A 16,302-nucleotide genomic window follows, 5' to 3' on the forward strand; every position below is an offset into this window, starting at 1 on the left:
ATTTTGCTCTATGCTGAGACAGAGGAAGCTTGTTCAGGAGTCTCAGAAGATTTCTTTAACTTTCTGTCAGGCTGCGGTTATAAGGCATCAAGAGAAAAGGCTCAGCTTTGTCAACAATCTGTTAGATATCTGGGCCTAATCATATCAGAAGGGACTAGGGCCATAGGCCGTGAGAAAATTAAACCCACACTAAATCATCCCCTATTTATTGTTGTAGCCACACATTCCGGGAAACAAACTCACTCAGAAGGACAATGCAGATAGTGGAGTGCAGTTTATTACACTGGTGGGCCCAAGGCAGTGTCTCCTCTTAGCCAAGGACCCCAACCAGCATTTGTGAAAATCTTTTATACCCCACGTGTTACGTTTCTGAACCCACCATTACAAATTCCTTGAGACTTACATAAATCAAGGAAAATACAATCCCAATAACTCCATCATTCATGTGCTATGTGCTCAAACAGTCAATTAGCCAATAATCAATAAACCCGAGGTTACACTCCAATAGATACAGAAAAATTTATGGCCTGTCTGGAGGAAGGGGTGATTAGTGTATGTTTTCTCTTAGGCGATGAGTAACCTAGATACGATCTTCAAGGTTCCCCTGTCTCGTGGGGGTTTTATCCTTCTGTTGCTGTTTTCATAGGCACTAAACACAGAGTTCAGCATCTACTGGAAAGGTGGCTGAGCATGATCAGCATGAACAGGCCTAAGATGGAGTCCAGGCCCCTATGAATTCCTTCTTCATTCCCCCCTCTTGATGCTCTTAACTCATATTATGAGCATCATTCATAGGGATATATTGCACCCTGACTCTCTGACCACCAATTTGGGAGGATGACATCAACAAAAGGTTACAAAGTTCATAATACATTGTAAAATTCAGGGTCCACAAAGCAGAACTATCAAGGCAACTATAACAGTGGTAAATATAGTTTTCCACCAATCACCCTTCACCCAAGATAGGACGGAAGTCCAGAAAAGAATGTTTTCATTTGACATTGTTTTTATCTGGTTTTTCATGTCATCCAAAGCAGTTGATACATTGCCAGATAAGTCAGGAACGTATTCACAACATTCAACTGTAATTATAGCACAGGTCCCTCCTTGAGCAGCTGTGAGTATGTCCAAAGCCATTCTATTATGAATTACCGCTTTTCTCATTTGGAGTTGCTCTTCATTTAAGGCTTGGATGGCTTTTGTTCTATCTAGGAGGACCTGTTTTGTAAAATTAGTCAAGGCCTCTACTTTAATCATGATATCTGTTGTCCCTATAGAGGGTAAAAATAAGGCAGCAATATACTCATACCACTGAAACACGGATCTTGTCCACCTAGCATATAAATAAGGTAGATTTACCAGTGGTTGTAGGTTAGGCTTTTGTTACACTGGCATTTATATTAAATGTAACCCCATGACCCGAGTCTATTGACTGTAGGTCTTACACCAAGAGAGCAAGGAGAGGTTATGATTGACAAGAGAGAGGAAAATCTCTTTTTGCCATCCAAAGAAAGAGCAGAGTGGTTTAAAATCTCCTTGGCAGAACGGTGACACCCACCAAGGAAGTCCATCCATCACTGACAAAGGCATAGCCCTACATACCCAGCAGTTGGAAGTGTTGTGGAAGTCTGCATAGGAATGTGCCCATTAGATGAAAACATTGTCCTGAGTTGAAACAGAGGTTAAATTCAAAATCATGTTGATGAGGCCAAGCAGCAGGAGTTGATTGTGAGGCTTCATCCTAAAGGGGCTCGTCCAGGATCTCATTTCCTTCTTCTTAAAGATGGTCTTAGTCTCTCAAGGATCAGCGAGGTCCCTCTGTGCAGTCCACTCAGCGTTTTTTGGGTCTGTGTAGTATGTTCTCTTCACCCTCGTATGATGGATCCAAGGGACAATACCTGCAACTTTAACTGCAGTAGGGGTAGTTAAAATAACATAAGGGCCCTTTCACCAAGGGGCTAGCAAATCATGTTTCCAATCTTTGACCTATACTTGGTCACCAAGCGTAAACTCATGAATCTGTTCCCCAAGGGGGAAGAGCACCCTTTCTTGTACAAACTTAGTTACCCGATTTATTACCTTATCCAGTTCCATCTGCTAAGAAATCTTATCTCCCCCTTGCCTGAGGCAAATTTGTTGACACCTGTTTTATTATGGGAGGGGACCTCCCATACACAATTTTGTATGGAGAATAGCCTTGGGACTGTGGGGTCATCCTGAGTCTGAACCGTTGGAAGCAAGTCCATCCAAGAGCAGTCTCTGTGATCCACTTGGAGAGTCTCTTTAATGCCTGGTTGGTTCATTCCACCATCTCAGAACTCTGGGCCTATATGCAGTGTGCAGTTTCCATTTGATGTTTAAAGTTTTGCTCACTTGTTGTATGGTTTTTCCTGGGTCATGTATGGATGTTAAGAGTTGGACTGTGAAGAAAGCTGAGCACCAAAGAATCGATGCTTTTGAACTGTGGTGTTGGAGAAGACTCCTGAGAGTCCCCTGGACCGCAAGGAAATCCAACCAGTCCATTCTAAAGGTGATCAGTCCTGGATGTTCTTTGGAAGGAATGATGCTAAAGGTGAAACTCCAATACTTTGGCCATCTCATGCGAAGAGTTGACTCATTGGAAAAGACTCTGATGCTGGGAGAGATTGGGGGCAGGAGGAGAGGGGATGACAGAAGATGAGATGGCTGGATGGCATCACAGACTCGATGGACTTGAGTTTGAGTGAACTCCGGGAGTTGGCGATGGACAGGGAGGCCTGGCATGCTGCGATTCATGGGGTCATAAGGAGTCGGACACGACTGAGTGACTGAACTGAAATGAACTGTCCTAAATCAGCTACAAAAGCCAGGTCATTTTCTGAACCAATGCTGGTAGGAAGTCCAAATATGGGAACTATTTCCCTAAGCAGGCACCAGGCTACTTCTGATGCTCTTTCAGTCCAGGTAGGAAAAGCTTCTACCCATCCCGAGAACGTACATACCAGGACCAGCAGGTAACAGTAGTGTCGGTGAGGTTTCATTTCAGTGAAGTCCGCTCCCAGGTGTTCAAAGGGCAGCATGCCTTTCAGCTGAATACCCGGAGATTTTTGTCTAAATACCCGAGAGGCAGCATTAACCTGTGAGCAGGCAGCATGGCCGAGGTGGGTCGCTTGGTGTGTTTAGCTTACCAGAGTGTGTGCGAGCTTCTCCGATACCAATAATTTGCCACTTGGCAATTCCCACCATCCCTTTTCAGTCTTGATGGCCCCTTCCACTTTGGCTAATCTGACAGCCATTGTCCTTGTTTTATCAGGCTAGTGTCATCAGTATATAGGACCCAACTAGGGTCTGGACCCTTGTGTCCTTCTTTAAAACAAACCCCAGCGACCTTACCTCCTCCTTGCAGACCTGTGCCTTCTTCGACACCCGGTAACCTGCTTCCATCAGCAGCTGGAGCAGTGCTTTTGTCCCTTTCCAGCACTTTTCCTTGGTCTCCGCAGCCAGCAGCAGGTCTTCCTCATATTGTAGGAGCCAACATTCATACTCTTCTGGATGGAATGAGTTCAGGTCAGAAGCCAAGGCTTCCCCAAAGATGGCTGGGGAGTTCTTAAACCCTTGTGGGGGAGTCCAGATGAGCTGTTGCTTGGTGCCCCCAACTAGATCTTCCCATTCGAAGGCAAAGATGGGCTGTGACGCTGGGGTGAGGCGTATGCAGAAGGCGGCATCCTTGAGATCTACACGAGTATAAACTTTAGTCCTTGGCAGGAGGAGGCTAAGTAAGGTATAGGGGTTTGGAACAGTGGGGTGTAAAGTCACAATTGCCTGGTTGACTAGCCTGAGTCCTGTACAGGCCAATAGTCCTATCATCCTTCCTTTTTGACTGGATTGGTGTATTCCAAGCTGACTGGCACTCTACTAGAATGCCCGCTTGCTTCAATCTATTGATGTGGGGCAGTATGCCGGCCCAGGCCTCTATCGGTAGCGGGTACTGGCGCTTTCTAACCGGGATGGTGCCTGGTTTGAGTTCTATTATCACTGGGGCTTGATGTTTAGCTAGCCTGGGGGGGAAGTTAGCTCTCTCTCATGCTCTTCCGGCCCACCTGGTTCTTCCTTCAGAGGCTCATGCAACCTCCACTAATCTTTGTGGAGTATTGAAAGAGAGAGCAAATAAGTCATAGTGTCCATCCGGAAGATGGGTCTCTCCTCAAGGGAGAAAGTCACTTGTGCTCCAAGTTTGGAGAGCAAGTCTCTTCCCAACAGGGGTACTGGGCACTCAGGAATGTAGAGGAATTCAAGAATCACCCCCCTACCCCCACCCCACCCCCACCATCTGACATTTTCTGGGCTGGCAAAACAATTTAATCCTCTCTTCTCCTGTCACCCCAGTTACCCTTTTTGGACAGTGGTGCCACAGGTTTTGTTACTACCAACAGTTCTGCTCCTGTATCCACCATGAAGTCAGTGTTTTGGTCCCCCACTTTTAATGTTACCATGGGTTCTCAGGGACCTGATATCTCTGAGCCCTGGCAGCCCTATTTAATTTCCAAGTCAGCAAGCCCACAACTGTGGGAACTTCCTCTTCCTTCCTTGCCTTAGGGCATTCATTCTTCCAGTGGCCACTGGTTTGGCTGTAACAGGGCCCCGGGGCCTCCACTGGGACTAGCTGAAGGACTGTCCTGTCTGTGGGGCAGAGGAAGTTTTCCAGAGGAGCCAAGATAGACTTCCCTAGAGCAGCAGCTAGCACTGTAAATCTCTTGCCTGTTCGCTCTCATTCCCTCTGGCTCTCTGGCAGAGCAGTCTCTGCTTAATTCCAAGGTCTCCCTCCCCTTCTTGTCAGTACTCACCGGGAGAGGCGGGTATAGCTTGGGCAGTTCAGCTGGAACAGGATCCTGGAAGTGTTGGCCAGAGGCTTCTGTCACCGGGTTCGGAACCTGCCGAGATGGCGGCTCTACGACCTCGGGGAGAGCTGGCAAAGGAGCAGTGGCTGCTGCAGGACTTCACCTGGCCCTGGATTGGGCATTAAGGTGGCCTCCAGTCCTGGTGGAGCACTGGGAGGCAGGTCCGCCATTATCCAGTATGGGGGAAGGGTCAGGTCATCCCCGTCCAAATCCTGTAGAATTTCCTTTTCTTATCATCAGTCAATTTTTGTGCCAATAATATTTTTCCCTTTCCCTCCTGGATACAGAACCTTGTCCAAGTAGGAGGGTCTTGAGCTCACCCTAGTTATGAGTCAATATATTGATCCAAGCGTCCTGGCTCTCCTGTGACTCCTGCATGGACTGCTTCCACTATTGGTAAGTTCACGGTGTTCTCTGGGGGCCATCCTACTCCCGTAGGGGGCCATTCGACCTCACAGAGTATGTGGAGGCGGTTAGGCTTCATCTTCACCCCACAGTCTCCTCCTAATCCCTTCTTAAAATTTTTAATCCTGCACTCCAATACAGTTGCCTTAGATTCACTTCCTCCCATCTTGCTTACCTTCTCAGACCTTCTTCTACTTTTCCTTTTCATCTGTCTACGAAGTTCTCAGTACATTATGTACTTCTGATATTTCCACTCAATGACACGTAAATTGCCATTCTGCCTCCTTCCTAATTGGGGTGAGAAGAGCCTTACCTGCCAGATCCCAGAGGGAGAAGAGGGATCAGTGTGCCTTCACCTGCCGGTCAGCAGAGCCAAACCAGAACACTATGTGGTCCAAGACTGTTTCTCCCTTAAAGTCTGTTCTGCCTTTCTGGGCTTGATCAGGTGCGGATGAAAATATACTTGGGTTAAATATCCCATGTCCCAGGCCATCTCCGGGAAAGCCAATTCATAATCACTTATGTATCCCCTTCCTTCTAGCCTAACAATTGCGAGGGGGTCGAGAATTTCACAGCAGACAGGACACCTACTGGGGGAGAGCAGAATACGAGCATACAAGGACCAGTTTCCTATCCTAAAAACCCCCTGGCGATCACTGGTAATAATTTTCCCTGAGATGGCATGGACACACCTCCTAAAAGACCTTCACAAATTTCCTTCCTAAACCGAAGTACGCTCGTCGACCTGTGTACCAAGCAATCGCTGCTGCCTGCCTATTCCAGGCCCCTGTAGGTCCGTGCCCCTTCTAGTCCCTCCCGGGGGAGTGATCAGGCCCTCCTCCACCCTGGCGGGTGGGTTCCTCCTAACCTGAGCACTCAGTTCCCTTGATCACTACCCGCCAAAGCGAAGAAACTGGGCGCTGAAAGGCTGAATTCTTCCAGAGGGGCAAGGCACCTTCTCCCTTCTAGGAAATTCAAGCCACAAAGCCTCAGGGTAGCCTCAAATGAGACCTGTCTCCTCAAAGTGAGGAGTTTCCCGGCCAATGCACCAAATGTAGCCACGCATTTTGGGAAACAAACTCACTCAGAAGGACAATGCAGATAGTAGAGAGCAGTTTATTACACTGGCGGGTCCAAGAGTGTCTCCTCTTAGCCAAGGACCCCGAGCAGCATTTGTGAAAATCTTTTATACCCCATGTGTACGTTTCTGAACCCACCATTACAAATTCCTTGAGACTTACATAAATCAAGGAAAATACAATCCCAATAACCCTATCATTCACGTGCTATTTGCTCAAGCGTTCAAACAGTCAAACAATTAGCCAATAATCAATAAAGCTGAGGTTACACTCCGATAGACACAGAAAAATTTATGGCCTGTCTGGAGGAAGGGGTGATTAGTTTATGTTTCCTCTTAGGGGATGAGTAACCTAGGTACAATCTTCAAGGTTCCTCTGTCTGGAGGGGTCTTATCCTTCTGTTGCTGTTTTCATAGGCACTAAACACAGAGTTCATGAACAGTATGAAAAGGCAAATGATAGGATACCAAAAGAGGAACTCCCCAGGTCATTAGGTGCCCAATATGCTACTGGAGATCAGTGGAGAAATAACTCCAGAAAGAATGAAGGGATGGAGCCAAAGAAAAAACAATACACAGTCGTGGATGTGACTGGTGATGGAAGCAAGGTCCGATGCTGTAAAGAGCAATATGGCATAGGAACCAGGAATGTCAGGTCCATGAATCAAGGCAAATTGGAAGTGGTCAAACAAGAGATGGCAAGAGTGAACGTCGACATGCTAGGAATCAGCGAACTAAAATGTACTGGAATGGGTGAATTTAACTCAGATGACCATTATATCTACTACTGCGGGCAGGAATCCCTCAGAAGAAATGGAGTAGCCATCATGGTGAACAAAAGAGTCCGAAATGCACTACCTGGATGCAATCTCAAAAACAACAGAATGATCTCTGTTCGTCTCCAAGGCAAACCATTCAATATCACAGTTATCCAAGTCTATGCCCCAACCAGCAACGCTGAAGAAGCTGAAGTTGAACGGTGTTATGAAGACCTACAAGACCTTTTAGAACTAACACCCACAAAGATGTCCTTTTCATTATAGGGGACTGGAGGAAGGCAAGAAACACCTGGAATAACAGGCAAATTTGGCGTTGGAATGTGGAATGAAGCAGGGCAAAAACTAATCGAGTTTTGCCAAGAAAATGCACTGGTCATAGCAAACACCCTCTTCCAACAATGCAAGAGAAGGCTCTACACATGGACATCACCAGATGGTCAACACCGAAATCAGACTGATTATATTCTTTGCAGCCAAAGATGGAGAAGCTCATACAGTCAACAAAAGCAAGACCAGGAGCTGACTGTGGCTCAGATCATGAACTCCTTATTACCAAATTCAGACTGAAATTGAAGAAAGTAGGGAAAACCGCTAGACCATTCAGGTATGACCTAAATCAAATTCCTTATGATTATACAGTGGAAGTGAGAAATAGATTTAAGGGCCTAGATCTGATAGATAGAGTGCCTGATGAACTATGGAATGAGGTTCGTGACACTGTATAGGAGCCAGGGATCAACACCATCCCCATGGAAAAGAAATGCAAAAAGCAAAATGGCTGTCTGGGGAGGCCTTACAAATAGCTGTGAAAAGAAGAGAGGCGAAAAGCAAAGGAGAAAAGGAAAGATATAAGCATCTGAATGCAGAGTTCCAGAGAATACCAAGAAGAGATAAGAAAGACTTCTTCAACAATCAATGCAAAGAAATAGAGGAAAACAACAGAATGGGAATGACTAGAGATCTCTTCAAGAAAATTAGAGATACCAAGGGAATATTTCAGGCAGAGATGGGCTCGATAAAAGACAGAAATGGTCTGGACCTAACAGAAGCAGAAGATATTAAGAAGAGGTGGCAAGAATACACGGAAGAACTGTACAAAAAATATCTTCATGACCAAGATAATCATGATGATGTGATCACTCATCTAGAGCCAGACATCCTGGAATGTGAAATCAAGTGGGCCTTAGAAAGCATCACTGCGAACAAAGCTAGTGGAGGTGATGGCATTCCAGTTGAGCTATTTCAAATCCTGAAAGATGATGCTGTGAAAGTGCTGCACTCAATATGCCAGCAAATTTGGAAAACTCAGCAGTGGCCACAGGACTGGAAAAGGTCAGTTTTCATTCCAATCTCAAACAAAGGCAATGCCAAAGAATGCTCAAACTACCACACAATTGCACTCATCTCACATGCTAGTAAAGTAATGCTCAAAATTCTCCAAGCCAGGCTTCAGCAATACGTGAACCGTGAACTCCCTGATGTTCAAGCTGGTTTTAGAAAAGGCAGAGGAACCAGAGATCAAATTGCCAACATCCGCTGGATCATGGAAAAAGCAACAGAGTTCCAGAAGAACATCTATTTCTGCTTTACTGACTATGCCAAAGCCTTTGACTGTGTGGATCACAATAAACTGTGGAAAACTCTGAAAGAGATGGGAATACCAGACCACCTGACCTGCCTCTTGAGAAACCTGTATGCAAGCCATGAAGCAACAGTTAGAACTGGACATGGAACAACAGACTGGTTCCAAATAGGAAAAGGAGTACATCAAGGCTGTATATTGTCACCCTGTTTATTTAACTTATATGCAGAGTACATCATGAAAAACGCTGGACTGAAAGAAACACAAGATGGAATCAAGATTGCCAGGAGAAATATCAATAACAGATATGCAGATGACACCACCCTTATGGCAGAAAGTGAAGAGGAACTAAAAAGCCTCTTGATGAAAGTGAAAGAGGAAAGCGAAAAATTTGGCTTAAAGCTCAACATTCAGAAAACGAAGGTCATTGCATCCGGTCCCATCACTTCATGAGAAATAGACAGGGAAACAGTGGAAATAGTGTCAGACTTTATTTTTTGGACTCCAAATTCATTGCAGATGATGACTGCAGGCATGAAATTAAAAGACACTTACTCCTTGGAAGAAAAGTTATGACCAACCTAGACAGCATATTCAAAAGCAGAGATATTACTTTGCCAACAAAGATCCATCTAGTCAAGGCCATGGTTTTTCCTGTGGTCATGTATGGATGTGAGAGTTGGACTGTGAAGAAGGCTGAGCGCCGAAGAATTGATGCTTTTGAACTGTGATGTTGGAGAAGACTCTTGAGAGTCCCTTGAACACAAGGAGATCCAACCAGTCCATTCTGAAGGAGATCAGCCTTGGGACTTCTTTGGAAAGAATGATGCTAAAGCTGAAACTCCAGTACTTTGGCCACCTCATGCAAAGAGTTGACTCATTGGAAAAGACTTTGATGCTGGGAGGGATTGGGGGCAGGAGGAGAAGGGGACAACAGAGGATGAGATGGCTGGATGGCATCATGGACTCGATGGACGTGAGTTTCAGTGAATTCCAGGAGATGGTGATGGACAGGGAGGCCTGGCGTGCTGCGATTCATGGGGTTGCAAAGAGTCAGAGACGACTGAGCGACTGAACTGAACTGAAACACAGAGTTCAGAGTCCACTGGAAAGTTGGCCAAGCATGATCAGCATGAACAGGCCTAAGATGGAGTCCAGGCCCTATGAATTCCTTCTTCACTATGACTTTAAGACAACGGAGAAGATTTCTAGGAATCACAGGCTACTGTCATACTTGGATTCCGAGTTATGGGGAACTTGCCCGGCCTTTATATAAACGTATAGCTTAAGCTAAGCAGGCCCAAACAGACAAACTGGTTTGGTCTTCAGATACTCAAAAGGCTTTTAGGGTTCTTCAGACTGCCCTCCTGCAAGCTCCCGCTTTGAGCTTGCCCAAAGGGTCAGGATTTAATCTGTTTGTCACTGAAAGAAAAGGTATGGCCTTGGGAATTTTGACAGAAGCCCGAGGGCCTCACCAGCAACCTATTGCTTATCTAAGTAGAAAACTAGATGTAACTTGATGTGGGTGGCCCCACTGCCTAAGAGTAATTGGGACAGCGGCTTTATTAGCACCTGAAGCTTTAAAAATAATTAATCGACGTAATCTTACTATCCTGACTTCTCATGATGTGAGTGGGATCTTAAATTCTAAGGTTAATATTTGGATGACAGACAGTAGGCTTCTTAAATATCAGTCATTGTTGTTAGAAGGACCAGTAACTAAGCTTAAAGTGTGTGGACATTTAAATCCTGCCACTTTCCTTCCTGAGAAGCAAAATGAAACACCTGATCACGATTGTTCCCAATTTCTAACTTTATGCAGCTTGGGAAGATCTAAAGGATACCGCATTAGACAATCCTGATATAGAAATATTTACAGATGGCAGTTCTTTTGTTCGGGATGGAAAGCATAAAGCAGGTTACACCTGTGGTGACTGCTGAACACGTTTCAGAAACAAAATCTCTCCCCCAGGGAACCCGTGCTCAGTTAGTGGAGCTTGTAGCTCTGACCCGAGCTCTAGAGTTAAGCAAAGGGCAGCGAGTAAATATCTACATGGATTCTAAGTATGTTTATTTGATTTTACATGCTCATGCTGCAATATGGAAAGAAAGACAGTGTAAAACAGCAACAGGAGAACCTATGAAGCATTTCAGAGAGATTAAGAGACTTTTAACTGCTATATATTGTGTAGCTGTCATGCATTGCAAAGAGCACAGCAAGGATGAGAGTAAAGCAGCTGAAGGTAATCAGCTGGCTGACTCTCAAGCCAGAAAAGCGGGCACTTTATGAAACCCCTTCACTGCAGACACCCTTGATCTGGACAGGTCCTGTTGAACAGGAAAAACCACAATATACTGAGGAAGAATTAGAAAGATATGAGAAAAGATGAGCAAAGACTGCAGATAAATGATGGTTACAGTCTGAGGATGGAAGATTAATAATTCCTGAAAATGCTCAAGGAAAATTCTTAAGGGTTTACACCAGAGTTTTCATTTGGGTGCACAGAGTACTTACCAAATGGCTTCTCATTTGTTTGAAGGTAAAATGTAATGAAAACTTTAAAGAACATTATCAAAAGGTGTGAGGTTTGTCAGAAAAATAACCCAAAGACTGAGAAGCTAGCATTATCTGCGTTACAACAAAGTGGAAAGTATCCTGGAGAGGGCTGGGAAATTGATTTTACTCATATGCCAAAAGCTAATTTGGTATTCTTGCTTACAAGTTTGGGTACTTTTACGGGATGGATTGAGGCTTTTCCCTGTCGTAGTAAGCAGGCTAAGTAGGTTATAAAGATTTTAATCCATGAAATTATCCCCAGGATTGGGCTGCCACAGAGCCTTCAGAGTGACAATGGCTCCACATTTAAAGCTGCTGTAACTCAGGGGGTATCTAAAGCTCTAGAAATAGAGTATCACTTACACTGTTCCTGGACACCCCAATCCTCAGGAAAGGTTGAAAAAGCTAACGACATTATCAAAAGACATCTGCGCAAATTAACTCAAGAAACACAGGACAATTGGATTAAAGTCCTACCCATAGCTTTAACGATAGACTCGAACCGCCCCATAAAGGAGAGACTGTTCCCCTTTGAATGTAGTTATGGAAGGCCTTTCTTACGCAGACATACGCAGACATTGTTATAGACCCTGAAGCTTTGGAATTAACTAGTTATGTAACTCTTTCTCAGCTTTTCAACAGGTATTAACAGAACTCCGAGAGATGACTCCTGACCCAGTCTCTGAGTCAAGCAAGCCTCTATTTGAGCCAGGAACCGAGGTCCTCATAAAAACATTGGGATCTGGGGGCCCATCCCTCGAGCCCCTCTGGGAAGGCCCTTACCAGGTTATTCCTTCTTCTTCCACAGCTGTCAAAGTGCCAGGAATTGATTCGTGGGTACATCACAGTTAAGAGGTGGCACCCTGACCAGAACTAAGGGACTTCATTTTATGTCTTTTCTTTCTATGCTCTGACTTTGTACTTTTCAGATGGGCCTGATAATCTATGTGAGCCTACTTCTGCTGACTCCAAAAATCCTGAGTGTGCCATTTGATCCTCAAGACAATGCCTTCCTGTCCTGGGCTCACTCCTACAATGCATTCCACAATTGGTCTAACTGCTGGGTCTGCAGAGCACTCCCCTCTTCATCAGTGAAAGGATTCCTGTGGTGGACATCTCCACTTCAAGAAAAAGACTTTCTCCAAGTCTGTGAATACTTTTGACAACAATCATATGTGACGCCTCTTCATCTGATGACATCTACTAACCCTAAAATGGACTGGTGCAACACTTTGTACTTTAACTATGGACATAACATGACTTTTAATTCTGATTATACATTGTCTCAGTTTAATGACTATTTTGCTACACATAAGGCAAATAGGTCTGGATCTAATGGTTTTTTACCTGATGTTTACCAAATATGGAATGAGGTTATATGGCTAACTCCTGAAAAAGGATGTCTAGTATCTACTGCCCCTATACGCTAGGAACAAACAGAGCCATTCCCAAAATTTAGCCAACAACTTAATTACAATGATTAGAAACAACTGGGATTTTTGCCTCAGGAAGTATGCAACGTAATCATTCCCGTGTTTTTCAACCCTGATTCAGGTACTCCCTGTCTGGCCAGGCACTGATTGGGACTGGATATCTCAGTCAGCTGCCTTGCTCCAAACAGGACCTATTGGATATGTGGCTCTTACCTAAGGGCATGGCTTCCCCTTGGTTGGATAGGGAGATGCACCCTGTGTCTAGCCTTTATTCACGGCTTTATATTTTCAGAGCTTCCAGAAAAGCCTGCTAATTTACCCCACCTTAAAACTCGGTGGGCAAGGTCCGTATTTCACTGGTATGATTATTTGGCTGCAGTCTTTGTTCCCTCTTTGGGAACTACAGATGTTATGCTACGAGTGGATGCTTTGACTAATTTTACTCAACAGGCATTACAAGATTCTCAAAAAGCTATTTCAGCTCTTAATGCTGGACAAGCACAAATTAGAAAGGTGGTTTTACAAAACAGATTGCCTTTAGATATTCTGACAGCTGCACAAGGAGGAACTAGTACCATTATTCATACCCAATGCTGTACATATATGCCTAATATGAGCACTAATGTTATTCATTTTACTAAACACATGAACAAGATGACTGGGGCTATGGATATTCCTGAAGCCTCAACTGCCTCATTTGGGGAGATGTTAACTAGGGCCCCATGGTGGAAAACTATCTTACTTACAATAATTCTGATTGTTTTGTTTTTGCTGTTTGCTCCCTGCATCTGTAACTGTGTAACTGGATTTGTTTCTAGTTGCATGAAAGCTTTTAAGTTACAACGGGTTGTGTTAGGGGAAGCACACTGAAACCGCCCACCCTGGCCAGGCACCATAGTAACCATTTGCATGAGTTGTTTTATGACAGGAGATCCTGATAAGGAATACGGAACTAATAAGACACCACCAACCTGAAGAGTTCGGGAAAGGTCGAAAGGAGACACCGAGTGTCTGTCCACGTCCCAGAATCCCTCTCGCTAGCATCCATCTTGGATGAGTGATGCGTGCACCACCAGGAAAGACTCCGAATTAGAATGATTGGCCAAAGACCACCTGGAAACTAATCTCATCACCATAAAACCCGAGACTGCAGGCCACGCACAGAGCAGTTCTCCTGGGTTCCCTTACCCTACTGCTCTCCACCCAAGTACCCTTCCCAATACAATCTCTTGCTTTGTCAGCACATATTATGTCTCCTTGGACAATGCATTTCCGAGTGTTAGACAAGAGCCCAGTTTCGGGCCCTGGAAGGGGTCCCCCTTCCTGCAATAGTTGCTCAAACTCCTGCTAGTGCTGCAGCTTCTTCCAAATACTATTTGCGGGCCCTGGATCAGACATCTTCGGTATGAGGGTTAGGAGAATATGTTGCCTCACCAATTTAGGGACAACGCCCCTTGTCAGCTCAGAAGCAGTTATGGAACAAGAACGATGCCCCTTCTCCCTAGGCAACATAATTCTTCTAAAAGAAAAGGGGGGAATGAGAGGGTAACAGGCAGGAAGGCCAGGGGTCTCCAAATGGAGGAAATAGGCTGTAAGTGTCAGACATTTTTCTCTCTCTTAAGCGGCAGGAGCAAACAAACTAGCGATATTTTTTTCCTTCTCTATACAAATTTAAAAGGAGATTTCTCTTTACATACTGTATTGCCATAATGACACCTGGTTTCACCTGAAGTTAACTATTCTCAAACCTTGAGGTAACCAATCCATTTTTCTTATGGAAAATGATTGTCTTAAGCTACGTTAATGGACAATGGACTACGCATTTACCCCAGACTCTATCTTCAAGTCAGTTCCGCCTGATGGCTGAGAACCTACTTCACAAACCAGTATGTTATACTCAGATATTGTTCCCCTAATCTATGTAAACAAAACTATTTGTATGGTAATCTGCCCTTCTAAAAGATTCAAGTTAATCATTTTATGGCCTGGGATGAATCATCTGGTGCAAAGATTATCCCAAAATGCATCTTACGGATGAGGGGCCTGGTGCCATTCTGAGTTTTAAAACATTCCTTTCCTTCATTAACAGACTGCTAGTGACTATAGTGGCACCCCACTCCAGTACTCTTGCCTGGAAAATCCCATGGATGGTGGAGCCTGGTAGGCTGCAGTCCATGGGGTCGCTAAGAGTCAGACACGACTGAGCAACTTCACTTTTACTTTCATGCATTGGAGAAGGAAATGGCAACCCATGCCAGTATTCTTGCCTGGAGAATCCCAGGGACAGAGGAGCCTGTTGGGCTGCCATCTATGGGGTCGCACAGAGTCGGACATGACTGACACGACTTAGCAGCAGAAGGAGCCCCCCCATTCTGAACCTTCCACCTCCCTCCTCACCAGATCTCTCTGGGTTGTTCCAGAGCACTGGCTTTGGGTGCCCTGCTTCGTGCATCCAACTTGCACTGATCATTCTGTTTTACATATGGTAATTTACATGTTTCAGTGCTATTCTCTCAAATCATCCCACCCTCACCCTCAACTTCTCCCACTGAGTCCAAAAGTCTGTTCTTTACATCTGTGTCTCCCTTTGTTGCCCTGCGTGTAGGATCACTGGTACCATCTTTCTAAATTCCATATACATGCATTAATATACAGTATTTGTCTTTCTCTTTCTGACTTATTTCACTCTGTATAATAGGCTCTAGGTTCATCGACCTCATTAGAACTGATAAACGAGGTGACACTTTTGCTAAGTATGGCACAAAATAGTCTAAGATGATTTACTACTAACCAGAGAAAATTTCAAATGTATGAGATGAAGGGAAGAAAGCACTCAGGCAAGGAATGAATCTGAAAAAAAATTGGGAAAAAAAAATTGAATTATTTTTAATCTAAAAATCTGGCGTCAAAGTTTTAAAAAAAATGGAGAATAATCATATTTAGAAAAGGATGATATGAATAGAATACTGGAAACTAAAAAAGCTTATTTCTGAAGTTAAAAATGAGTACAGAAACGGAATGAATTAAGACCTATTCCAAGCTACAAAAAGCACCATACATAAAGAAAGGAGAAAATGTGAATCCGTTTTTTTAAAAAAAGTGTTCCTTTAAAAATGCTACCCAATAATGATATAGTGGATAAGAATCTGCCTGACAATGCAGGGGACATGGATTCTATCCCTGGTTCAGGAAGATCCCACAAGTACAAGCAACTAAGTCTGTGCACAACTATTGAGCCTGTGCTTTAAATCCTGGGAGCCGCAACTCCTGAGCCCACTGCACAGAACCGAAGACAGCACAGCCAAAAAAATATAAAAAACAGCTACCACAGAGTGACTCTCTAGAGTCAGTCATTTCTTGCCCCAGGTCTCTTCTTCTGTGACCTCTGTCTCATGATAGAACAAGGGAAGGGGGTCATTCGCAACTCAGTGAATCAAGCCACTGCCCAGGCTCAACAGGATTTGCAAATGAAAGTCATCTTCTGCCACAAATAATAAAAAAAGACACAAGCCTTATAGACAGGACTTTTGAAATTTTCATCCTCCTCTGTATAACTAAAAAAATCATCTGTATCCAAACAACTGGCCACAC

The 16,302-nt window shown here is 44.4% G+C and overlaps 1 protein-coding gene across 49 annotated transcripts in view; it reads right to left on the reverse strand.

The window, feature by feature from the left end:
• The window catches only part of LOC121816008 (zinc finger protein 665-like), a 42,731-nt gene that overhangs the window by 25,195 nt on the left and 1,234 nt on the right, over positions 1 to 16,302 (reverse strand). The window contains exons 2-5 of one of the 49 annotated variants that reach the window (XM_060399011.1): positions 15,503 to 15,561; positions 4,824 to 4,945; positions 3,373 to 3,713; positions 1,603 to 1,910 (exon numbers count right to left, since the gene is read on the reverse strand). The exons of 1 other annotated variant lie outside the window; for it this stretch is intronic. The gene's annotated coding sequence lies outside the window, so the exon portion shown is untranslated. Of the gene's footprint in view, positions 1 to 259; positions 15,562 to 16,302 lie in introns of those variants that run through there. 47 more of the 49 variants (XM_060398993.1, XM_060399000.1, XM_060398997.1 and 44 more) reach the window with 47 other exon arrangements.

Source organism: Ovis aries, chromosome 14 (assembly GCF_016772045.2).
Source record: "Ovis aries strain OAR_USU_Benz2616 breed Rambouillet chromosome 14, ARS-UI_Ramb_v3.0, whole genome shotgun sequence".
Taxonomy (NCBI): Eukaryota; Metazoa; Chordata; class Mammalia; order Artiodactyla; family Bovidae; genus Ovis; species Ovis aries.